Here is a 27,723-nt window from a genome sequence, read left to right as displayed (position 1 = left end):
CAGGCACTTAGTGGAAGGGCTAAAATGATATTAATGTTTTTTGTCAAATTTATAACAAAACTGGCAATGAATTCCTGACACAAATATTTGAGGTACTGAAATTTCTTAATTGCACTAGTTGATCAGGCTAAGATTAAAGGGATATAGAAAGATGGAAATTAAAAAAGAAGCACAAGTGGGGAAGAATGCAAACCAAGTCATATCTAGCACTTCAAACAACCAGTCCTAAAGCAAATAAATGAAATTTTTGATGGAAACTTTAAGGAAGTTGAAAAGAGAAGTCATATGGGTACTAAAAAACTGGAGTTGAAGGAGAGTTAAGATAATAATGACATATTTTATCTCTGATCTGCCTACTTCTGAAGTCAATAATTTGGGTCTATATAACAGAGAAAATATTATGACAAGAAATAGACATTTAAAGATAAAATATAGGGGCGCTTGGGTGGCGCAGTCGGTTAAACGTCCGACTTCAGCCAGGTCACGATCTTGCGGTCCGTGAGTTCGAGCCCCGCGTCAGGCTCTGGGCTGATGGCTCAGAGCCTGGAGCCTGTTTCTGATTCTGTGTCTCCCTCTCTCTCTGCCCCTCCCCCGTTCATGCTCTGTCTCTCTCTGTCCCAAAAATAAATAAACGTTGAAAAAAAAATTAAAAAAAAAGATAAAATATAGTTTATAATTCTTTAGATTTAATCAAATTTTAATAATCTAAATGATCTGCTCCGAAGTGTCACATATCACATCTTACATTTTGCAATCCATTGTTTTCTTTGCATTTCTTCTCACCAGTCTTGGAAGTATACCACCTGTCTTTATGTAGAAGGCTTATGACAGAGTCTCAGGTATTTTTCCAAGCTGTATAAGTTTCTTTATTCATCTGAAGCTTTAAGTGTTTGCTGTGTGTGAAAATAAGAGAGTTCAGAGTTTTGGTTTATAAATTATTAACTATGTAAACCTGAGCTGGTCAATTAGATTCTCTGAGCCTGGGCTGTAAAGAAGAGGTATGTCTCTCATGCCTCCCCAATGTTTAGATATCAGGACCTGTTGGAAATAAAAGTACTGATTTTGTCTTAAAGCATTTGAAGTTATTACTACATTGAAATAAATTAGAGTTTTAACAAAGTCCAGAACAAACTCAGTCATAGATTGTATTGACTGAGCACCCATACTAGCAACCTGAGACTAAAATGAGCTTGTTTATTTGTGGAGATAAATATTGTTTATTTTAGATTCTGCTGTTATTTTTCACAGAGTACTTGACTTGCAATCAGTGATTACCAGACACATTAAAATCAAGAAACAATAGCTCATTGTCAAGGGAGGAAATAATCAATAAAATTAATGTCAGAGAGGATTAGATGTTGACATCATCAAACAGGGACTTTAACTAAAGTGAATATGATAAAGTATGAAGAGGAAAGTTTCATGAAGAAATGGGAAATTTTACAAGTCTTTAAAGTGCAATAAAATTCTAGAAATGTAAAATATGATTTCAGGAAAAAAAAAGATTCATGAAAGCGGGCTAAAAACAAACTAGATGCATCAGAGGAAAGTATCAGTGAACTTGAACACAGTTAAGTAGAAAGAATCCAAACTGAAATTCAAAGAGAAAAAAACTCTAAAAAATAGTAGAGAAAAATAATGCATTCAAGATTTGTGTGATAATACCAAAATGTCTAAGAATGTAATTAGAGGCTCAAAAAGACAGAGGGAAAGAATAAAAGTTGAAGAAATAATGGTAAAAATATTCCCAGAATGAAAGAGAACAGCAACCTACAGAATAAAGGACCTCAGCAAAACCAAAGCACAATAAATGGAACAGATAAACAAACCCACAAGTAACCACACTCAAGCATTTTATAGTCAAACTACCAAAAATTTAAAGAAAAAGAGAAAATTATAAGAGCAGCCAATGGCTATAAAATGCATAATAGAGACAGGAATGATGCTATTAATAATGGCTAACTTCTCACTAGAAGTAATGGAAGGCAGCAAACAATGGATGTAGAGGAGAAGCTGTCAATCTAGAAATTTATATTCAGAAATGTTCTTTAGAAATGAAGATAATATAAAGTTATTCTGAGAGAGACTAGAGCTAACATAATACATTTTCAGAATGGAATACTGTAGCTAAGAAAATTCATGCCTAGCAGACTGAACTATAAGAAATGCTAAAAACAAAACAAAACAAAAAAATCACTTTCTTTAGGTTGAAGGGAAATGTTATCAAATCAATTGAACACAAGATCTTCAGAGGAAAACACCCCAGGAATGGTGTATATTTTGTTAGATAGTTAAATCATGTGTGTGTGTGTGTATGTGTGTGTTTCTGTGTGTATGTGTTTATCTTTAAATGACTCTTGACTAATTAAAGCAGGAATAATAAATAATAGTTAATCATATAAAAAAGACAATATATTGGATTATTTCCAAATAGAAAATCACATTATATAAACAAATCCTTAAAGAGCAGAGGTGAGAAAATGGAGTTAGACTATACACAGTCTCTTATACTGATTTGAAATAGTATGACAGCAATGAACTATGATCAAGTAAAAATGAATATTGTAATATTTAGAACAATGCTTCTCAATTGGGTGCTGTTTATCCCCCAGATGGATATTTGACAATGCTTGGAGACATTTCTGGTTATCACAACTAGGATGCAATAATATTGGCATTTACAAGGTGTATTTATAAACATCCTGTAGTGCATAAAACAGCCTCCTCACAACAAAAAATAACCCAGTCCAAAATTTCAATAGTGCTGAAGTTGAGAAATCCTGTTCTAGAATAACTATGGAAAACATCATTAGCAGAGATAAAATTCAAATTAAATAACTATCAACATATCCAAAGAAAAATGGCAGTTAAGGAGGAAAAGATGGACAATAAACAAATTGGAAAATTGGAAAAAAGAGCAAATTAGGGGACTCGATTCTAATTATATCAGTAAATCTATAAAATGTAAAGGGAGTAAATATTCCACTTAAAAGGCAGAATCTTTCAGTCTGGCTAAAAAATCAAGACCTAAGCTTATGTGCTTTACAAGAAACTGTCATAAGACACAGATAAGTTAAAAGTAAAATGGTGAAAAAGGGTTTACTATGCAAACAGCATATAAAGCTGTTAGATTTATAGTAATATCAGACAAAATATTAACTAGAGACAAAAAATGACATTTTTAATGGTAAAAGAAAAACAATAAACAAAATATTCTTAATTCTCATTGTAAATAAAAACAGAGTTTAAAATACCTGAAACAACAATTATAAGAAATTAAAAAATGGAGTTGTCCTCAGCTATAATTAGAAATTTATAATGTATATTTCCCATATATTAATAAAATAAGTAAATCAAAATTTAGAAAATAGAGACTGTATAAACAACACCATTGACCAAGTTGATATAGTTGATATTTATGAAATATTTTCCTCAAAAGCTGTAGAAAACACACTTTCTTCTCAAATACACATAGAACATTCATCAGGATAGATTATATGCTGGCCAATAAAGCAGGTATTAATAAATACCTTTAGAAAATAAAATCACACATAGTATTCTAACTATAATATTATTAGAGTAGGAATCAATATTAACAGGATACCTAAATATCCTGAAATATTTGAACAAACATACACCTCTAAATTACCCAAAGTTCAAAAAATTTTAGAAGAGAAACTTGCAATTATTGTGAACTGAATGGTAATAACTGAAACATAACATTAAAATATGTGTGATGCAATGAAAGCAATAATTAGAAGATATTATAAACTTTAAACATTTGTATTAGAAAAGAGTACAAATATAAAAATTATGACCTCAGCTGTGAGTTCAAGAAGCTAGAAAAAGAAGAGCCAATCAAAACCTAAGTAAATAAAGGAAAGGAAATTATTTAAAGAGTACAAATAAAGAAAATAGAAAATTGACACGAGAGGAAATCAACAATACTAAAAGTTAGTTATTTGAAAAGATTGATAAGGTGCTAAATCTTAAAAGATGATTAAGAAAAACATTGGGAAAGCATAAGTTATTATCAATATCAGTAATCCGAAAGAGAACGTACACAGAAATCCTATAGAAATTTCAAGATGATACAGGAATATTGCAGAAAACTTTATACCAACATGTTTGACAATATATATATGTACAAAACCATCAAGACATACATTACTAATACTGACATAGAAGAAACACCAAAACCCAAAGAGCCTCCTGGTTATTAAACTAACAGAGTTTACAGTCATAACCTTTTTCACAAAGAGGTATCCAGGTCCAGATGGCTTCATCAATGAATTGTGCCAAACATTTAACAAAGATGTAATACCAATGTTTCAAAATTCTTTAAGAAAATAGAGGAGTGAAGAATTCCCAATTTACTTTATGGATTAATATTTACGTACCACCCAAACCTGAAAAAATGGAACAGAAGGGAATTATAAGTTAAAATTCTGCATAAACACAGATGTAAATATCCTCAACAAAATATTAGCAAATTGAATTCAGCAATACACGTAAAAAGATAAATCATCATGACCAAGTCAGGTGTGTCACAGGAATGCAAGTTTGACTCAAAAGTTGAAGTCAAACAATGTAAAACACCATGTTAACAGAATAAAGATGAAAGGTCATGCATTTCATTATGCTGCAAAAGCATTTAACAAAATTTGATGTGTCTCTTCCCTTTGAAAACTCTCATCATACTGGGATGTAAAGAAAACTTCTTCAAGATATTAAAGCTCATTAAAACAAACGGAGTCAAACAAATCCAGAGCTAACGTACATGCATAGCCTAATGGAGCAACACTGAAAATTTGTCTTATAAGATAAAGCACTTGCTGAGTATCTGTGCTTTCACCAATTTCACTCAACATTATTCTAAACGTTCTAGAAGTATAAAAAGGCAAGGGAAAAAGAGAGACAATCAATTTGGGAAGAAAAAATTTAAAACTAATTTTTCCAGATACCATAATTATTTACATGCTGAACCCTGTGATATTTTGGAACAAAAATCAGAACTACTAGCTGAATGTATCAAGATGCAGATTCAATATAATATAAAAGTTGATTGTATTTCTTTATGTTAGTAATGAACAATTGGAAAACAAAAATTTTTAACATTTTAACATTTGTTGTTATATAATAACACCAAAAATGACATCATACACCTTAGAAAAAATAAAATATCATCAAAACTTCTAAATTTAAACTATAAAGTCTTTTTGAGAAAAATTGAAGACCGTATAAATAGAGATATTTATCATGTTTATGGATTGGAAAAAGTAATATAAGATTCCTTCAAAATAGATCTATAAAACTTTCTGCAGATATTTAAAAAAATAATTGACAACCTGTTTTTAAAATTTACTTGTAAATTTATAGGATATAGAATACCAAAGCAATTTTGAAATAAAATGAAGTTGGAGATACTATATTATATGATTTTAGTACTAAATCATAAAGCTGCAGTAGTGATATAGAAACTGTTTTGAAGATTACTCATCTTTGAATATTTGAATGACTGACAGGTCATCAAAGAGTATATAGCATATAAAGGCAAAGTATGTGATAGAGTAAGAAATAGAGAGTGCAGACAAGCATTGGGCTTGAGAGAATTGTAGATATAGATCCCCAACTTCTTACACAAAGGTACACTTGGTCTCAGTATTGTGATAAGCGAAATAAGTCAGTCAGAGAAGGGTAAATACCATATGATTTCACTCATGTGGAATTTAGGAAACAAAACAGGTGAACATAGTGGAGGGGATAAAAAGAGTAGGAGGCAAAGTGTATGAGAAAACTACGATGAACAAACTCAGGGTTGATGGAGGGGAGGTGGGTGGGGGATGGGCTACATGGTGAGCGGTATTAAGGAGGACACTTGTGATTAACACTGGGTATTATATGTATAAGTGATGAACCACTAAATCTACTCCTGAAACCAATATTACACTATATGTTAACTAACTAGAATTTAAATAAAAACTTGAAACAAGAAAAGAATAAACCATCAAGATTTTTGTGATGATCTTGGCTTCAGGAGAGCCCAAGGTAGAAATTTTCAGTGAGGTCTTTTATAAATGTTCTGGTCACATAACTGTGCTGTGTTTGCCAGTTGAAAGCCATTGAATGGATATCACAAAAGGAATTTAAGATTAAACAGTACATCACCATCATTGGTGAGTTGCTTAACACACAGACTTTATCTGGTTACTACTCTGAACCGTTTGACAAAACAGTCGAAACCAGCTACCCATGTTTCCCTGAAGAAAAGCAGAGTTCCAGTCAGGCAATAAAATAACTTTATCCTATTTAGTGAGGTATTAGCTTAAGGATAGACAAATAAGCCAGTAGAATACACTAGAGAGTCAAGAAATAAACCCTCACATATATGGCCAACTGATTTTCAACAAGGAGCCAAGCAAATACAATGGCATAAGGAAAGTCTTTTAGTTGAAATATTATATGTCCACAGGAAATTGCAAAGATAGTACAGAGACGACCTAGTCCTACTTCTTCCTGCTTCTCCTGGTCTCTTCCATTGGTTACCGTTAGAATACTTACAGTACAGTATGAAAACCGCGAGTTTGACACTGGCATGAAGTATGTGTGTAGTTCTATGTCATTTTATCACGTGTACATTTTTAGAATCACCACTGTGGATACAAATATCCCATTTCCAGAAAGATCTCAGTGTTACTTATTTATAGGCACTCTTTTCTCTCTACCATCTCTCATCCCTGGTAACTACAAATCTGTTCATCAGATCTATCAATTGTGTCATTTGGAAAATGTTATGTAAATTATATAGTATATGACCTTTTGGTATTGACTTTTTTCACTCAGCATAATCCCCTTGAGATCTACTCAAGCTGTTACGTGTTGTTGGTTTTTTTTTTTTTTTTTTTTTGCTTTTATTTTTTGAGGGAGTAGTATTTATTGCTGAATATTACTTCAAGGTACACCTGAACCACAGATTGTTTTTGTTTTGTCTTGTTTCATTTTAACCATTCATCTGTTGAAGGATGTTTTGGTTGTTTCTAGTTTTTTGCCATTGCAAATAAAGCTGCCTTGAACAAACATGGACATGGTTTATATGAGTGTAAGTTTTTATTTTTCTGAAGTAGATGCCTAGGAGGTGATTGCTGGATGATATGATAAATATGTGTTTATTTTTTTTAAGAAACTGCCATACAGTTTTCAAGATTGACTATACCATCCTACATTTCCACAATGTATGAAAGACCTCATTTCTCCACATCCTCACCATAACTTGGTATGTCATTTTTTAAAAACATTTAGCCATCCTCATAAGTATGTAATGATAACTTACTGTGATCGTAATTTGTATTTCTGTAGTGGCTAGTGATGTCAAGCATCATTTCATGAGCTTATTTGCCATCTTATAACCTCTTTGGTAAAATATCTCATGTCTTTTGCCTATCTACTAATTGGATTGTTTATTACTATTAAGCTTTAAGACTGTTTGATACTCCAGGCTGAGGTTTTTGTCAGCTATATGATTTGCAAACATTTTCTCCCTATTAACCATGTTGCTAGAATAATTGGATTTTCATCTGAAAAACAAAACAAAACTGATCTCTTTATCATTCAACACATAAACATAACTTGAAACATTGACCAAACTGTAAACACAGAATTATGAAACTTCCAGAAGAGAATCTAAAACAACACTTTTCTCCTCTGGGGTAAGAAAATGCTTCTTGAACAAGTACACTAGAATCACTAACAATAATAAATACGTAAGTTGGGCATCAATAAAATTGAAAATTTCTGTTTATCAAGAAACATAATTAAGAAAATGAATATGTAAGCCACAACAGGGAAAAATTATTTGCAATACATATGTGCAATGAAGGACTTTTATCAAGAATATACCAAGAGCTCTTACCAATTAGCAATTAAAAGATGAGCTTCCAGTTTTTATTTAAAAAAAAATTTTTTTAACATTTATTTATTTTGAGACAGAGAGAGACAGAGCATGAACAGGGGAGGGGCAGAGAGAGAGGGAGACACAGAACCGGAAGCAGGCTCCAGGCTCTGAGCCATCAGCCCAGAGCCCTACGCAGGGCTCTAACTCACGGACCGTGAGATCGTGACCTGAGCTGAAGTCGGTCACTTAACCAACTGAGCCACCCAGGCGCCTCGAGCTTCCAGGTTTTAAAAATGGGCCAAAACTTTACCAATTAAAGTGTTTTCTTTACAAAAACACTTAGCTTGTTTAAAAAGAGAAGATACATGGTCAATAATCACAGAAAGATCCTCCAGGGAAATATAAATTAAAATTACAATGAGCTATCATTTCACACTGACTAGAATGGCTAATATAAAAAAAAAACCCAAAGCATTAAATATTTGTGGGCGTAGGGAGCAGCTGCCCTCTCAGACATTGCTAGTGGAACTTTAAAATGGTTTAATCACTTTGGAAAATGTTTTACAGTATGATCAAGTAATTCCTGTCCTCGATATTTAGCTAAGGGAATTGAAAATATAAATCCACAAAAGAATTTGCACAATAGTTTTCATGGAAGTCACACTCGTGATACTCAAAAATATTGGGTAATATGGGTCATCAGTAGTGGTATGCATAAAAACAAAATGCTGTGTGTTCATACAATGGAATACTAATAAGAAACAAAAAAGATTGAACTATTGATATGCAACATGGCCAAATATTGAACTTATTAACTCAAGGAATCCAGATACCATGTGTACTGTATGATTCCATTGATATATAAAGTCTTAGCAACAGAAAAAACTAATCTAAAGTGAGAGATATCAAAATGTTCTGAGAAGCACTTGTGGTTGGAAAGAGACATGAAACTTAAGGGTATGATGGAAATAAGTGATCTATACCTTATTTTGCCTCATGGTTACACACATGGGTACAACTGCTCAAATTGATTTGGCTGAGTATTTAAATTCTGTCTGTTTTGTAGTATATTAATTATGATACCTTAATTTTAAAATGGTTAGGTGAAAAATAGGTAAAGAAAAAAACCAAACAATTCAAAATAGAAGGAATGCAAATGGCCACTAAGCATATGAAAATATGTTCCACCTTTACTAGCAATCAAGTATTCTCAAAGCAACATTATGAAATAATTTTTCATCTCTCAGAGTAATAATAATAATGAATGATAATTTGTAGTTTTAGCAACTGCATGTGAAATGAGGCACTCATTTATCTCCAGTGAGAATGTCAATTGATACACACTCTGCAGAGAAATTTGTTTTTAAAACTTTATGGCATTTCCACCCTCTGAACTAATATTTCCAATTTTTAATTTTTTAATGTTTATTTTTTAAATTTATTTTGAGGGAGAGAGAAGAGGTGGGGGGAGCAGAGAGAGAGAGAGAGAGAGAGAATCCCAAGCAGGCTCAACACTATCAGCACAGAACCCGAGGAGGGGCTCAAACTCATGAACTGTGAGATCATGACCTGAGCTGAAATCAAGAGTTGGACACTTAACCGGCTGAGCCACCCAGGCATGCCCCAATATTTCCAATTTTTTAAAAATATGCATATAAAAACGCTACTTGGTTTATAGCTTTTTCATCTGTAAAAATAACAATAGAACTTTCTGTATTTTAAAACTTTTTTTGTAAGAAAATAATACTATTTTGCATAGAATTGCTGCCCATTATGTTGTGGGGGAAATGGGAGAGGAGTAGGAGACTAAATAATAGAAGGATTGTCACATGGACCTAAAATGTAAATGTGCCAGGAGCAGAGGAATATAATTAACTCAAGTTTCGCACCTGAGCCTAAAAGAAACAACAGGTGTATAAGACAATGGGTATGAGAGATCTTTGAAATTTCAAGTAGTTTAGTTAGTAAAGTACCACTTAAAATATAAACTTATTATCACTGCCAATTTTATTCTGCACTGTAGGTCTATTACCTACTGCTTCACACTAAACTCACACTGATCCTTCAAAATTTAAGGTAATGCTGAGGAAACACTGGAATAAATGAAGTGATGACTCCAAATCCCTCAGAATGAACAGATTAGGACTTCAAAATTTTCAGCCTAGGCTGCGTAAAGTAATTACCTATGTGTGTGTGTGTGTGTGTATGTGTGTGTGTGTGTGTGTGTGTGTGCATGTGTGTATACATATATACACATATATATGCATAAATAAATATATACATATATAATTAACAAATAGAAGGAATGCAAATATATATATAAAATAAACAAACCGTTCTCTCTTCCAATCCTAGACTAATTAAAACAGAATCTCCAGGTGCTGGAGCCCAGACATTGATAGGTTTTAAAATCTCCTTAGGTGATTCAAAGGTGCCTTTGTAAAGAATCTGGGTTAGATAGAGTTGTATGATTAAACATTTTACTCTGCTGCAGAGGGTATGAAGACTGTTCTTATTTGAGTTCCTCTTAGAAATATAATGTAATTTGCAAATATTGCATGGTCAGAGGTCAGCTATTATACCTTCTACATTCTTTTGCAGGTAGTATTATAGTTTTAGGCTAAAAATTTTCTCCATTGACTTGTTTTTATCACAGTTGGTTTGTTAACTGGATACAGGGTCTGAATTCCTTTGCTGTGAAATATAATTCTGTTATCAGCAAAACCACATTCTGCCCTAGGTGGTTTCTCCAATGGCTTTAATCTCCCTTTTCAAATCCATGAAGTAAAGAGCCTTCCAAACTAAAGAATGAGTCGTCATTTGGGCTAAAAGAGACTTTTAGTTTAGATTTCAGATATTCTAACCCACTGTAAAAGTTTGATAAAAAATGAATCCAAGCTTTTAATTAATTGTGTACATAAAGCTGAAAAATTCTATTGGGAGACATTCCTAATAATCCATGCACATAATAGGGTGGGAATTGTTTATAAATATAAATGAATTGAAAGGTTTATAACCCTGGAACAAGATGATGAAAAATCAAACCGTGGTTGGCAAGCTCACAATTAAATTCTCAGTAAAGGACTTACTTGATAATTCTGTTTAATCTTTGTTTTCCAATATGTTCCTGGAAACAAATAGAAAAGAAAAATCTCAGCCAGAGTAGGAAATGCAGAGAGATTACATTATATACATATAATTTTAATAACTCTTAGTTGATTTCAAGATCCTTAAATAAAAACATAACCTCCTTTCTGTGTGTGTGTGTGTGTGTGTGTGTGTGTGTATGTGTGTTCTCTCTCTCTATATATGTATGTGTATATATGTGTGTGTGTGTGTTCTCTCTCTCTATATGTGTGTATATGTATATATGTGTGTGTGTGTTCTCTTTCAGTATATGTATATATATGTGTGTGTGTATGTATATGTGTATGTGCGTGTATATATGTATGTATATGCAATATAAATTTAACAGAGATTTAGTGATGTTTCCAACTGCAAATTTTTTTTAAAAATCAAATTTTGGATTTTGAGGGAAATCTCATATTTCTGAAAAAGAAATTGATGTTGTGTTATTGGTTATTTTTACTGTTGACATTTTATATTGAATATTTTATAAAACTAGAATCAAACGTTTATTTAATGGTGAGTCTAGATATTTCCTACATTATGTGGCCGTACAGGATTTAGCTGCTCATAAAATTATCTGCCACTCTTATATTACAAGCAGATTCATGCTTAGTTATCCAAGTATAAGCAAATATGTTTGCATTGAACGTTATATGGCTGTTTAAAATTACTTCTGATATCTCATTTTACCTTGTCCAAAATTATATCAAGAAAGAACTCATCTTCATCATGAAAATGTCAATGTATATCCTGTACTTGGTGATATCCTGAGTGCCTACACTTGTCTATCTTCCACACTTGATTATTGCCACATTTGAGGGCAGGGAATATTGCTTTTATTTACTCCAGTACCTTGTTTAGTACGGTCCCTGGAAAATACTATATGGTTTATAAATATGGGAGATATATATATATATATATATATATATATATATATATATTTATTTATATATTTATTTATATATATATGTTTATTTATTTATTTATTTATTTATTTATTTAGAGAGCACACAAGTGTTGAGTGGAGGAAGGGCAGAGAGAGGGGGGCGGAGAGAGAGAGAATCCCAACCAGGCTCTGCACTGTCAACACAGACCCCACCTGGGGTTCAGTCTCATGAACTGAGAGGTCACGGACTTGGCCAAAATCAAGAGTTGGGTGCTTAACCAGCTGAGCCACTCAGCACCCCTATAAATTATATCTTTAAAGATAACTGAATTAAATCTCATTCTATCTAAAAATACTACCAAGTCTCACAAAATCGTTCCATTTATTCACTTTTCATATTTATGAAAACTCCTGTTTTAATGGCACTGATCCAAAGGATGTTTCTTCTCCAAACTAACTTTAATCACTTGAGATATAGAAAATGATCCCTTCTTCTACAAGCCAATTGGTCTGGGGTGCTTGTATATTTTTCACCACCAGTGTGCTAATATAAAATGTGGGGTTTAAAGCAAAAAATCTATGTCGTAAGAAAAACTAATTAGTATCACAGACATCTAACCCTAGATGATTCCTTGTCATTACATTTAGGCATGAATGTGGTTATAATTACATATACAATGATAGCAATGTTCTACCCAGGATCAATTGGTCTGCTGAAATTAGTTGCATTAATATCTTAACAGCTGAAGAAACCTAGATAATATGTTTTACAAGGCAAATGTTTGTATTTACTCCATCCAAAGAGTTTTTGGAACAATCTTGCAGAAGCGCAAAAGCATTTTAGATACATGATAGCACAGAAATACAACTGGGCAAACCAGAATTTTCAATTAATTCTGACAAAGAAAATAGGTATTCATGCAGAACATGTTAGTGTGCCATGATTAACAATCTTTTTAGTGAATCATGCATGATAAAACATCAACTACAAATTTTATATGTTTCTGCATTTTAAGTCATTTTTGATCAATGAGATTCATAAATATAAATTTGACCTTTTTTCTTTCTGACGCTGTGTACTCTACACATTATTTGTATATAATTTTTCTATTTTTTTGTAGTTCTCTGAATGCTATATAAGATAATATCCCAAAGGTGTATACAGAGTTAATTTTTGTCTGGCAGTGGTGTCCAGAGCCAGCTTATATCTAAATATTGAAAGTGGTGATGTTTAAGTTCTCTTTAAGTTTAATTAGAGGTTGTAAACACTACCTTTTATAGCCAAAGAGAACTGAAACCTAATTCCCCATAAAAAAATGGATCCAGCGTTGGTTAATTTGTTTCCTTCCGTCAGTAGCTACACAGAACATAGCTATTTCCAACCCCACATTCATACATAAAAGATAAAAGTGTAGTTGTTAAAAGACTGGTGCACGTTGGGTCAATATTTCTTATTGAGCAATAACTTTGAAGTATTTCACAACAGAACTTTAAAATCCCTTTTAAAAAAATGTATCATTGACGGGATGCCATTAAATCTTTAAAATAAGAGACAGTGATGAGATTTTCTAAGCAACAGTATTTTCTATTTCAGTTTTAGAACTAAGGTTATTCATTGTCCCCAAAACAAGATGGTTGTTTCAAGTAAATAGTATGTGTTGAATGATACATGATGGTGTAGTGTTTAAGTTTGGCTGCCTTTATAGTTAGACTGGGTTTGAAGCTTCAGTCAATTACTAGCTGTATATGACCTTGGCTAATTATTAAATACTCCCTGTGCCTTGGTTTTTTAAAGTGTAAAATAGCATAGTATTAGGTTCTACTTTATAGAGTTTTTGTAATGATTAAATGAAATTAATACATGCAAAGTCCTATGTCTGGCATATAGGAGGAGTTCAATAAAAGTTACATATTATCACTCTTTTTATTTCATTGAATCTAAGCTGACATTGATTATAAGATTACACTATTGTTATATAGAGCACTGGGGATAAAATGCTGCCAATTAAACTAGGATTAGTTTTTGTATTTTATTCTTATTAAAAGAGCTCTTCTGCATTTAGATGTAGATTTTAATCATGTCTACCTATAGTGCATACATTAAAAAAGGAAGAATAATTGAAACAAATTGGATAAGTTATTCTCAAAACTTCTTAACATGCAGGGTCCAACTCTTCTGAATAAACTTTGAGTCAGCATCATTGATGTCTAAATGTTTTCAACTATGTATCACTCTTGGCAGCCATCACGGACATCCCTAATGCCACTTTTCTTAGGAGTGGTACATTATCGCTGCAGTTTCTTCCACACTACTAACACTCATTGTAAAAATGTTACTGCTGGCATTTTCTTAATTTCCCCAGGTGATATCACGGAAAGGTTTTTGAAGAACACTGGGATTTCTATTCTCTTCTCAAATGAATCTTGAATAGTTGTAGTTGTCTAGTTAAGTCCTCTAAAATAAGTCAGGTTAACCACAAGTAGTCAGTGGCAACTTTATCACTATTGCTGCTTGTCCAATAGTAATCTTAAAACATAACTTAGTCTCAAGACATTGATTATTAGAGGCATATAAATCTCAGAGATGTTAAATTGGGGGATCTAGGGAGACTTTTTAGAATCACGGAATTCTCTGTCACACTCTGATCTTTTTTCGCTCTTTCCTTTATTTCCTCCCTGGGGATCAGAGATGGAGTAACATATCAAATTAGTCAATTTGGGAAAAATAAACTGGTTATGCCCAGTTTGACTCCTTTCTTTTTAGCAGATTCCTTCTCCCCACAGCACGGACTCCCTGCTCTCTGTCTCAGAGCCAGGCTGTCCGTTCCAGGGTGAGGCCTTCTTTCCAGTTCCTGGATTGGTAAATCGTCTGCCATATGTTGGTTTTAAAATTTGTATTTCAATTTAGCCCTTATAAGTAATATTTTAGTTAATCCACTGAGTCTTTTGTCTGTCTCTCAATTTTTATTTAATCCCTTCCTTCACACATGCATAGACCACAAAGTACTATGGCTGAAAAATGACTCCTATACCCTGCTCCCTTATTTCTCCTACTGCTTGCTTGTTTGCTTTAGACAGATTTTATTAATTTGGGCCTCATTCCATATCTTCTTTTCTTGGATTTTTTTTTAAAGTTAGTTGTCTATTTGGTGAGAGTGTGTTTAATTAAAACTGGAAAATGTTTGGGCCCACATAAACTGCAATGTGTTAAAAGAAAACAAATAAGGGAGTGCTTCACTGTTAACACTTCTAGGACTTTAAACACTACTCATTTCAGGTAATGTTTTCAAATTCCTGACAAATATCAATTTTCAGAATTCCCTGGAGTTTTAGCAAATTTTCAAATTATACTTTATTCTTTTTAAAAAAAAATTCTTTTCATATTTATTTATTTTTAAGAGGGGCGGAGGGGTAGAGGGAGACACAGAATCTGAAGCAGGCTCCAGGCTCTGAGCTGTCAGCTCGGAGCCCTATGTGAGACTTGAACCCACGAACCGTGAGGTCATGACCTGAGCCAAAGCCAGACGCTGAACCAACTGAGCCACTCAGGCCCCCCATCAAATTATACTTTATTCTTTATCTGAGTACATTTAAATAATGAGTGCACATGATAATAACCAGTGAATTATTTTTTCAAAAGGGCAGAACTAAAAGTTTCAGAGGTTCTTTATAAAACAAACTGAAATAATGCAATAATATACTAATATAATAATAGTATGAACTGATATATGGTGACAAGATTATATATTTCATTAACATAGAAAACCGTTCCTATTTGATGTAGACATTTAATAACAAAAACATCAAAAAAGGAAATATTAAGATAAAATGAAATGAATACCAAATAAAATAATTTTAAAATAAAGATAATACCACATGCACTTAATATTTAACAGTTACTGTTTATAAAATGCAATTTTGGAATACACAAAACATTACTCCATCTGATCTTCATTTCATAACAAATATTCTAGATGTAGAGAAGTTTTTGATTTTTTTTTTGACACTAAATGAATTGTCCACAGGGCTTGTGAAAGTCTCTACAGGTTATGTATTAGTTCATGTTGCTTTTTATCAGTTCATTTTGTTTTTTTTTAAGATGAAGGTGTTTTTGTTTGTTTGTTTTTGTTTTGTTTTGTTTCATTTTTGTTCTCCTGTGGTTTGGTTTTGCCATTAATGCATTGCTTTCACTAATTTAGATTTTATATTAGTTTCCAGTCTCATATGCATATTCCACATCAGCACTTATATCTTCTTTTTGCATTTTATGTGTTGAAGTATTTACAAGGGATTATTGCCTATAGTGATTATGCAAACACAGGAAAACTCCACCAATTTCTAAAAGCTGCAGAATCTGCTTCCAGGTTCCTAAGCTAGACATCAACACGATACTCTAAAATACTTATCAATATATATTAATATTACCCAGTAGGTATTTTCCATGGTTTTGATAGACAGAAGTAAATTTTACTCTTAAATCTCAGAACTTGATCATTTGACTCTGAAGGAATTGTAATTTAATAATTTGTGTCAGTCCACTCCTTTTGGTATTGATTTCATATTCCAGGATGACATAAATTATTGCAATCCACTTGTGACCTAGATACATTATAAAAAGTAGCAATTGCTGTGGAATGAGAAGTTTTCATAAGGGAGGAGGTATCATTTGTCTTTTTAGAAAAAAGAACAGTAAAAATGACAGACCTGCATCAGGAAAGCCCTACATTTGCAGGAGAGGGTCAAGTCTCTCCCTGCTCCTTCATTTTACTATTTTGCTTTATTTCTTGGTGAAGCTATCTACTTCTATTTAGCGACAATTCTAGCCATGAACTATCAGTTTCCAGACACTTTCATACTGAGTATGAAAGGTGAATGATGAGCAGATAGATTAATACAAGAAAAGTCTGGTTACCTTCACACTGATTTTAAAACTGGAATAGTTAATTTTATGAAGAAATTTATTTTAAAATGTGATGTTCTTGTAGTTGGCACAAAGATATGGCACATTATAAATCATGATGAACCACTAACGAATGAATCAATTGGACAACTCAACCAAAAACAAAAGTAGACCAAAACACTAAATATTAAAATAGGTATTATTTGCTTTTTTGTTGAACTAAATGTATTTTATTATTATCAAATAATTTATAAACATTTTCTAATGAATTTAATTCCTAAGATACTTGGTTTCTCTGTGGCTTTGAGCTGACACTTTTAGACAAAGGGACTATGAGATATCAGTAACTTAATTAAGTTCACAAAGGAGCCAGATTAGACAAAATAAAAAACTCATATAGTTTTTTAGGATTTTGATATGTAAAACCAGTTGAGCAATTACCATGGTAAAAATGGAGTTCATGTCTGAGTATCACAATTAAAAATATAGTAGTAGATGGCCTTAGTTTTTAACTTGCTGATTTATGGCTATTAGTATGAACTCATCATATACCATGCAAACAGTTTATAGAAATTATTATTTCTGTAAATGTAATTCATAAGCACTGACAAGTCAATTAGATTTTTTAACCTCATGTTACATGGTACACTGTTCTAAAGTGTGAAGTCTATACCACTGCTTTTTGAGTTTCAGAATTTATAGGATGACTCTAGAAGGTTAGAACAAGGATGTGCTTTATAGATCTGTATCTATAGCAGGAGTTTTGCACCCTGTCTAAAGAGGCACATAACTCCCATATCTCAGAACAATAGTAAAACTCCCATATCATACATAAATAAATTCAATTAATATTTCTCTATTTTTGTTGGTATGTTTAATCTTTACACATGTAAAAATAATTCATTCCATGAAACAGTCTATGGAGCTAATAGATTATAGTTTATCTTGATTGATGGAAATTACAACTATATAAATATAAATATGGATTTATGATGTGTAAGAAACCATTATCCATCATTAACAGGAAGCATCAAGAAAATGAAGACTTGTACATCAGCATCATGGTAGCATAGATAACTTTTTTGTTTGGTCTCCCCTTTTAACAACTAAAATTTGACATCCATCCATGACCGAAAGTGTTTCAGTGGGAGTTGTGGGATCCAGCACCATATGCCAAGGCCCTCAGGTTGAGTCTCACCCACCTGTGCATCGGGTAGTAGGCAGACAGACCTCAATAAGAGCTGTGGAACTGACAGGAGCCTTGGAACCAGTTTCAGCTCTTCTTGGCCATGGTTAGGGACTACCTAGAGAGCACTAATTTTGGCAGTCTCCCATGGATGAGAAAGCCTTTGTAGAAGTCCAGGTTTCCTGAAGAGAGGTTCCAGCACTCTGTAGAAAAAAGAAAACCGAAGGAGTTTGGACACACTGGAGAGGTTATTAGGAACTTTGCCTTCCAAATCAGAAAAGAAGAGGTAAAATTGTTATTATTTTAAGAGGATATGATTTTGTATAAAGAAAAACCCATAGATTCAACCAAAAAACTGTTGGAACCAATCAACAAATCCTGAAGTTGTAGGATATAAAATCAACTTACAAAAATTAGTTGTGCTTCTATATGCTAAAAACAGAATATCTAATAAATAAAGCAATCTCATTCATAGTGGCATCAAAACCAAGAAAATACTTAGGAATAAATTTAACCAAGGAAAGGAAAAATCTGTCTAACTGAATGAACAAGAATTTTATTCAAGAAATTGAAGAAAAGAGAAACAAATGGAAAGATATCCCATATTAATGGATTGGAAGAATTAATATTGTTTAAATGTCCATACTACCCAAACTCATCTACAGATTCCATGCAGTCTATATTTTTCATAAAAATAGAATAAGCAGTTCTAAAATTTACAGGGAGCCAGCAAGGACCCCGAATAGCCTAAATAATCCTGTGAACGAAGAACAAAGGTAGAAGCATCACACATTCTGATTTCAAATTATACTACAAATCTCTAGTAATCCAAACGGGATGGTAAGGACATAAAAATAAGCAGAAAGGCCAATATTACAGAATGGAGTGCCCATAAGTAAACTCCTATGTGTATGGTCAGCTAATGTTTCATAAGAGAGCCAAGAATATTGAATGGGGAAAGAATAGTACCTTTAATAAAGGGTATTAGAAACACTGGTTAACCACATGCAGAAAAGTGAAATGAGACATCTGCCTTACACCACTCACAAAAATAAGCCTGACATGGATTAAGGACATAAAGAGAAAACCTGAAGCCATAAAACCCCTAGGAGAAATATAGGGAAAAAAATTTTTGACGTTTGTCTTGACAACAGTTTTTGGCTATGACACCAAAGCAAAAGCACCAAAAGCAAAAAATAAGTAATTAGGACTATATAAAACTAAAAAGCTTATGCACAGTGAAAGAAACAACTAACCAAATGATAATGCAACCTACAGAAAAGGAAAAATATTTGCAAACCATTATCTGATAAGGAGTTAGTATAAAAATATATAAATATTTAGGGTGCCTGGGTGGCTCAGTTGGTTAAGCTTTGGCTCAGGTCATGACCTCATGGTTCATGATTTCGAGTCCCATATTGGTCTCTCTGCTGACAGCTACAAGCCTGGAGCCTGCTTCGGATTCTGTGTCTCCCTCTCTCTCTGCCCTTTCCCCCACTTGCACTCTCTTTCTCTCAAAGATAAATAAACATTAAAAAAAAAATATATATGTATATATATGCATATATATACATATTTATATATAACTCATACAACTCAATAACAAACAAACAATCTGATTAAAAAATGGTCAGAGGAATTGAATAGACATTTTTTTCCAAAAAGACCTCCAAATGGCTAACAGGTACGTGAAAAGATGCTCAACATCACTGATAATCAGAGAAATGTGAATCAAAACCATAATGAAATAGCACCTCACCCTTATTAGAATGTTTGTCACTGGGGCGCCTGGGTGGCTCAGTTGGTTTAGCGTCTAGCTCTTGGTTTCGGCTCAGGTCATAATCTCATGGTTTCATGAGTTCCAGCCTCTCATTGGTTTCTGTGCAGCTGGCAGGAGGGAGCCTGCTTGGGGGTATCTCTCTCTCTCCCCCTCCCTCCCTCCCTCTCGCTGTCTGCCCTTCCCCCACTCACACTGTCTCTGTCTCTGTCAAAAAACATAATGTTTATCATCAAGAAGGCAAGAGATAACAAGTGTTGGTAAGGATGCCAAGAAAAGGGAACCCTTGTCCACTGTTAGTGGAATGTAAATTGTTGCAGCCGCTATGGAAGTTCTTTAAAGAAATAAAAAAATAAAAAAATAAAAATAGAACCACCATATAATCAAGCAGTCCTACTTCTGGGTATACCCAAGGGAAATTACAACAGGATATCAAAGACAATATGCTCTCTCATGTTTATTGCAACATTATTCAAAGTAGCCAAGATGGGAAAATAATTTGTGTTCTGTCAGTAGATGAATGGATAAAGCATTAAACACACACACACACATACACACACACACACATACACACACACGCGCAATGGAGTATTATTCAGCCACAAGAAAAAAGGAAAGCCTTCCAGTTGTGATAACATGGATGAACCATGAGAGCAGTAGGCTAAGTGAGGTAAGTCAGACAAAGAAAGACACATACTACATCGTACCACTTATATATGGAATCTTAAAATGTCAAACTCATAGAAACAGAAGGTAGCATGGTGGTTGGCAGGGGTTAGGGAAATGGGAGATATTAGTCAATGTATATAAACTTGAAGTTAGAATATGAATAAATTCTGGAGATCTAATGCACAACATTGTGATTATAGTCAACAATATTGTATTTTGTACTTCAAAATTACTAAGAGACTAGATCTTAAATGTTCTCATCATACAAATAAAAAAAATCAATAATAATGAAGGAAAAAGAAAGAAAATAAGTAATCAAAACATTCCATATCATCAGATACTGAAATTAGAGATAATAGCTGGTGTTTTAACTGGATATTTATAAAATTAAAGTTTTAAAAAATCTATAAGAAATAAGAAATAAGAAATACATCTCCTAAAACATGATAGGGCAGGGAGACACAAGTAGAGAATTTGTTCTAATCTCTAGTGTATACTTTACACTATGAAAAATCAGGAGTTTGAAAATGAGGAGTTTCCATGGGTATTTGTTTTTAGAAGATTTTTCTTTGACAATTTACATCTTCTTTAGTAAGGATGGATCTTTTTAAAATCATTCATGATGCTTTAATTTCTTGGATCCTTGACCATCAATAAAGTAGGTTTATTTGGTGTACTCTCCATCCAACCCAAGAATAAGCCTAACTCCATTTAGAAAAGTTTTATTTTTTTAATTTAAAAAAATTAAATTTTATTTTTTTTTCTATTTAGAAAAGTTTTAATGTGTGTTGAAATATACAACTAGGACCATCTCCAGTGGCCAACCGTGCCATCTTCTTGTTACCTGAGTTATGTGCAGCTTCTTTGGCTTAGGCAACTCTGATACGTTGTTTTAAATAAATTTATTTATATCCAATATTGTGTAGAATGACTTTATGTACATTATTTCACTGTCTTTATGTTCTTATCTATATAAATGCAACATATATATGTCCTGTACCTCCAAAAGAAAAAAATCATGAGTATTTTACTATTACCACTTTCTCCTCCATTATATCAAACATGATTCTTATCAATAACTCAGTGTACTTTAAAAAAAATAAAGAATGAAAAAAGTTTATAAGTTTACCTTAATTTAGGCAGAAAATCAATTTAATCAGGATATTCTGTTCCCCAGGCATTCTGGCTAAAAAGATTGTGTTATCTCAAAAGTCAAGGAATTTGAGAGTACTGTATCTGATTATAATTTTTCACCCTAAACTTAGTCTCACTTCTGTGACTCGTCTATGATGAGTTCTCAGACTCTCCTAAGGGTTAAGCCCATGTCAGTACATGGAGGCATGATGAAGTTCAGGTAGAAAAAGTGATAACCAAATGTGATACGTTCTAATTAGATTTTGCTGTCCTCCAGGCTAGGACCTCTGGTAATGATATATCCACAAGAGGTAGAAAGTTAAACAGTAAAGGCCAATGAAGAAACCTTAATAAAAATTAATAAACACTTTCAAAGTAAGTACAAATTAAGGCTATTGGGCTCTATTTAATTTTATAGGTGCAACATTTTCTTAAACTCCTGCTGCCTTACAATCTGAGAAAATCATATGATCAGATAAAAGGACTGTTAATCAATTTAAGATTATAAAATTCCTAGAGTTTTGTTTTTTAAAAAACATATTCTTCTCCCATGTTTATTAGAGTATCTCCAGGTTGTACCTAATTAGATCTTCATTTCTTGTTACTGCCCTTAAAAATGAGCCAATTAGTCTAGAGTAGGTTAATTTAGAGAATTTTTAATAACCTTTCAGAAGCTTTATGCTGATTTGCTTGTCATTCTGCCAAAGTATGAGTCAACTGGAGTATCGGTAATGACCACACCCACTCTTCAGAGCAGCAATTTAAGAATGGATAATGGATATTCTGTAGGCTCCTTAAAACAAGGCAGACAGCACAGTTGAGGAGACATGTGCTTGAAAATCCCCCAGTGCCATATTTCGCACATAATACTTAGATTGCCAGCTCTTAAGGTGGGCTTAATTTTTAAGTTATTATTTGTTTTGCCTTTTTTTATGTTCTACTTTTGTCTAGCTCTATTCACATGTCTTTGGCTCACAATAATTTTAATATTGGCCTACCATGTAGCTAACATTTCTAGAATGTTAAAGTGCAATGTATTTTTATATAATTACTAAGATTTTTTAAACTTGACATTTTAAAATGTTTTATAACACATGAATGCATCTTTTTATCAACATTTATAAACTGGGACTCAATTGTATTAGCTATTTGAGAATCTTTTAGTTTTATAAATTATTCTAGAATATTCTAAGAATATCTATAATATTTTATTATCTGTGCATTTGTAAGGTACCATCTCAGATCAAACCTTGAACATTGACATCTGCTTAAAGAATACCAAATGATTGTTCTAACTCTATGACAGTTAATTTTATGTGCCATGCTGGTCCAAGGAATGCTCAGATAGCTGGTAAAACATTATACCTGGATGTGTCTTTGAGGATATTTTTGTTAGAGATTAGTGTTTGACTCAGCAGAATGAGTGAAAAAGATTGCCCTCACCAATGCAGGGGTCCTCATACAGTCCACTGAAGGACTGAATGGAAGGAAAAAGGGTGAGGAAGGGTGAATTTGCTCTCTGCTTGAGCTGAGACATCCATATTCTCTGGTACTTAGACATTCAGCCACTTGGTTCTTGGATCTTCAAACTCAGACTGGGACTTATACCCTGTTTCTCAGGCCTTCAGATTTTGACTAGAATGGGCTTTCCTGGGCCTCCAGCTTGCAGAAATCAGATGGTAGAACTTCTCAGCTTCCATGATTGTAGAGCCCATACTTCATAATCAATCTTTTTCTATGTATTTATATCTCTATCTGTATTTTTCTATTGTCTCCTATTGGTTTTGTCTCTGTATAACTGTCTGTCTATCTATCTATCTATCTATCTATCTATCTATCTATCTATCATTTGTCATCTCCTATCGGTTCTGTTTCCCTAGAGAGCCTTGACTAATACAAGTACTTTGAATTTTTTTTTAGTTTATAATAAATATGTCATGCTCCTTTATTTTGTTAAGAACAAATATCATAGTTTTCTCTTAGATTCAGCTTGTGTAACAAAAAGTACATCCTCATAACTTATTGAAAATATTATTTTATATTTTATAATTATTGGAAGTTTCTTGATATAGGAGAAATGCCCTCTCTAAATAATTGTTTTAGTCAACTTTTAAGTGTTATCAAAATCTAAGTAAGCTTTTATAGTTAAGTAATTTATACAATAACTTTTTCGAAATAAAATACATATACATATCTTGTCCCTCATCACTTTCCTTTTGATTATAAAAGTACAAAAACTAGGACAAATTACTTTCTTTGATGTTTTTTGGTAGAAATGCATTTTTATATGGAAGGTAACTTGTGAAAGATACAAATCTTTGTGAAAGATAAAAACAAAACCAGAAACTTCTTAATATAATTGTACTTGGTTCCAAAATTGCTCATATGTTATTCAAGACACATGCATATCTGTGTATTATCCTAGACATGCTTGGTTTATAAGTTTTACACTATTTATTTATAGAGTTTTTTAAAAAAATGTTAATTTTTTTTTCCTTTTTTTTTCAACGTTTATTTATTTTGGGGACAGAGAGAGACAGAGCATGAACGGGGGAGGGGCAGCGAGAGAGGGAGACACAGAATCGGAAACAGGCTCCAGGCTCTGAGCCATCAGCCCAGAGCCTGACGCGGGGCTCGAACTCACGGACCGCGAGATCGTGACCTGGCTGAAGTCGGACGCTTAACCGACTGCGCCACCCAGGCGCCCCAAAAAATGTTTATTTTTAAGAGAAAGTATGAAAGAGCAAGTGAGGAGAGAGGGGAGAGAGAGAGAGAGAGAGAGAGAGAGAGAGAGAGAGAGAAAGAGAGAAAGAGAAAGAAAGAAAGAAAGAAAGAAAGAAAGAAAGAAAGAAAGAAAGAAAGAAAGAAAGAAAGAAAGAAAGAAGGAAAGAAAAGAAAATGAGAATCCCAAGCTTCTATCAGCACAGAGCCTGACACGGGGCTCAAATCTATGAATTGTGAGATCATGACCTAAGCTGAAACCAAGAGTCAGATGCTTAATGAACTGAGCCACCCAGGTGTCCCTATACTATTTATTTGTTAAACAAATATTTATTTTAAGCCTATTATACAAGTTTGTCCTGTATCTGATTTGGAAAAAAAAAGTTACAGAAATGGGTGGAATCTGAGTCCCTGAACTTCACCTTTCCTTATAAGTTTTCCTATCTATAGCCAATCCTTTGACATTATTAAAGGAGATAATCAAGTACAAAAGAAGCATACAGTGCACGTCAATTATTATGTAAGAAATTTGCCCCCAAACTCTCACATAGAACTTCTGCTTCTCATCAGCTTGTCTAGACTAATATATGTACCTAGACCAATAACTAGCATATGTGTCTTCTAGGGAAGCCTAGACCCTTATTTTTTTCTTGTATTCTTTAAGGATTAATTATAATTTTGATAAGGACTTCTATTTACCTATGACATTTAGCCTAATAACATACATGCTGTCTCTGCTTTGGTAGGATCAAATGATAGAAGACTTGTGGGATCACAAATAAAAATGTATGACTGAAGGACCTAACAAAGGTAGGATCCCTTAAAAGAAATTAAGCAGAATTTCAAGGAATGGTTCTCCTCATTGTGTTTTTCTAGCTGGGTTCCATAGTATATGTGTTTCATTTATTCCATCATCTAATTACAGTAGACTGATCTTTATGTTTTCTGATTTTATCACTCCTACATTATGAGGACATTAACCAAGTTCATCCTTAGTGGATACTAAGTGAAGACACAAAGTCATTTATTAACAAGCATGAAATCAGTATCCTCTATTTCCTTGATTTTATGCTTACATAAAAATATATTCTTTTAGGTTTTTATTAGTGTAGAATATATGCATTCAATTAATAAGGATCCAAGTATCTACACTTCCTGAAAAAGTCATACTTGTTACATTTAAAGAGCAATGTAATGTAAAGTTATTGTATAAATACTATGTCTATTCTGTTTCTTGGTTATATTTGCTTTACTTTTAAATCTGAAACATTTCTGGACTCTTTGATGAAAGGTTTACATTCTAAACTGAATTTAATTCTGGAACCACTACAGAGCACTTTGTGATGGAACATTGCCAATTAAATATCCACAAATGGTTTTGTTTTGTTTTTTTTTTTTTTTTTAAAGTATAAGTCTCTGTTCCATAATTCTGGTATGTAGTCTTTAGGTGGCACTGTGGTTCCAGTAGTAAATGATTTAATATTAGAGTCTTTTGTTAGGTTTATGAATAAAGAACTCTGCCACTATTTTTGCATTTATTTTTCATACTTATGCCTTGTATTACAGGAATTATAACTTTTTCTCACATATTATTTCACATTATTGTAAACCTAAGAATTAAGCAAAACACTCCTTTTATTCCCCTTTGACAGATGGCAAAAATAAGTCTCAGAGAAGTTAAATGGTTTTCACAGGCCTCCTCATGCCCTACAGAATATTTTGAAAAAGATGTTTTATCTTTCTTCCTGGGCTGTGTCTGCTTTAGGGTCATGCGCTTTCCCAAGTCCCCCAGATCCAAAATGATTGACACTGACTTTGGTGATGTTACTCACTTGGATGATGTTTCTGTTGAACAGAGAGCAGTGACGGTTTCAGTATGCCACGGTTCTCTTAATCTCTTCATCTCTTTGTTCATCTTTACATCTCTATTCTAAAGAGGACAATAGGCTTTAATAAGTGTTTGGGTAATTTCTTTAATGGTGCTTTCTAGCCCCTCTTGATTCTGATACCAAACTTACTGTTTCTCTGAGTTTATGCTATGTAACTTAAAAGCACTTTCCAAAATGTTGACTGCTTACTGTGAAATGCCAGAGGGAGGGCAGAGCCCTTAATCATGGAGAATTCAGGACAGAGGGAAAGGTAGAGCCAGATGGTTGGAAATAACGTGGCTGACTGATACCAAATTGCACATCAATTTTACAATACCCAATCGGGTTTCAAAAGTTATATTTGAGTGATTTCTAATTTCTTAGTGCCTTGCTTGTAATTTTCTTAATGCTTTAATGTCACGTCATATTTGGGTCACAATTATATTGTATTAGAAATTTTCTAATAACAAGGATTATGTTTTTTATTTTAGTGTTTTCTATCATAAAGCCTTTTGTGGTCTAACACTGACAGTATCTTACCAGTCTAGGATTAAAGGGAAAAATAAACTTATTTCCACAGTATTTCTCAGATGACTGTAGCCCAAACAAAGCTTGCATTAACAATCTTAAAACAGTAACTTTATATTTCAATATTCGCTCATCCTCAAAGTTCCTATGAGTACATATGTATATATGTTGCAAGTGAACAGTTAATAGATGTGGATTTATTGGATCCCTGTAACAACCTAAAAGAAAGAAATATAAGCAAAGAAATAAGAATCCACATACATTGTTTTATGGAAGAGGGTGATGATATCTATTTTATAGATGAGGAACCTACCTTTCAATAAGAAGGCAAATCATTTCCATAAATTTCACTACATTTCCTACATTTCTAAAAATAAAACAAAAGTCTGAATATAAGAAATTAAAGTAAAAATATTTTCATTTGTAAGTAGAGAAGAGACAAGATGAATATTTTGTCCTTTAGAGTATATAAACATTTGTGGACATCAGAATTATCCAGACACATAGGAGACCTGAATATATTGACATGATTAAAATATATTGCTTTTTTATTTTGCCATAGAATGTATATTGTTTTGACAAGATGAGACGCATATTTACAACACTGCATATAATCCAAGATTTCAGAGTTTTAAGTTTCACTGTGATCAAAATTGATACTTCTTAAAAACTGTGAACTTGGGGCGCCTGGGTGGCGCAGTCGGTTAAGCGTCCGACTTCAGCCAGGTCATGATCTCGCGGTCCGTGAGTTCGAGCCCCGCGTCGGGCTCTGGGCTGATGGCTCAGAGCCTGGAGCCTGTTTCCGATTCTGTGTCTCCCTCTCTCTCTGCCCCTCCCCCGTTCATGCTCTGTCTCTCTCTGTCCCAAAAATAAATAAACGTTGAAAAAAAAAAATTAAAAAAAAAAAAAAACTGTGAACTTGTATTCAGAATTTGGGGGACAAAGAACTAAAAGGCAAGTGAAAATTTCCTTGAGGCAATTACATTAAAGCCAAATAACCTAGAGAAAAATGAAGGAATGTATGTATACATATA

General features: G+C 33.1%; 1 long non-coding RNA gene across 1 annotated transcript in view; it reads left to right on the top strand.

Annotated features, from left to right (window-relative positions):
- The window catches only part of LOC123599250, a 108,985-nt gene extending 83,881 nt beyond the window's left edge, over positions 1-25,104 (top strand). Inside the window, exon 3 of the long non-coding RNA XR_006713070.1 lies at positions 25,040-25,104. This is a non-coding gene — a long non-coding RNA (uncharacterized LOC123599250). The remainder of the gene's footprint in view (positions 1-25,039) is intronic.
- Positions 25,105-27,723: the final 2,619 nt, after the last annotated feature.

The sequence above is a fragment of the Leopardus geoffroyi genome, chromosome C1 (assembly GCF_018350155.1).
Source record: "Leopardus geoffroyi isolate Oge1 chromosome C1, O.geoffroyi_Oge1_pat1.0, whole genome shotgun sequence".
Classification (NCBI taxonomy): Eukaryota; Metazoa; Chordata; class Mammalia; order Carnivora; family Felidae; genus Leopardus; species Leopardus geoffroyi.
Note: the sequence above shows the minus strand (reverse complement) of the source record. Positions and strands in the feature narration are given on the sequence as shown.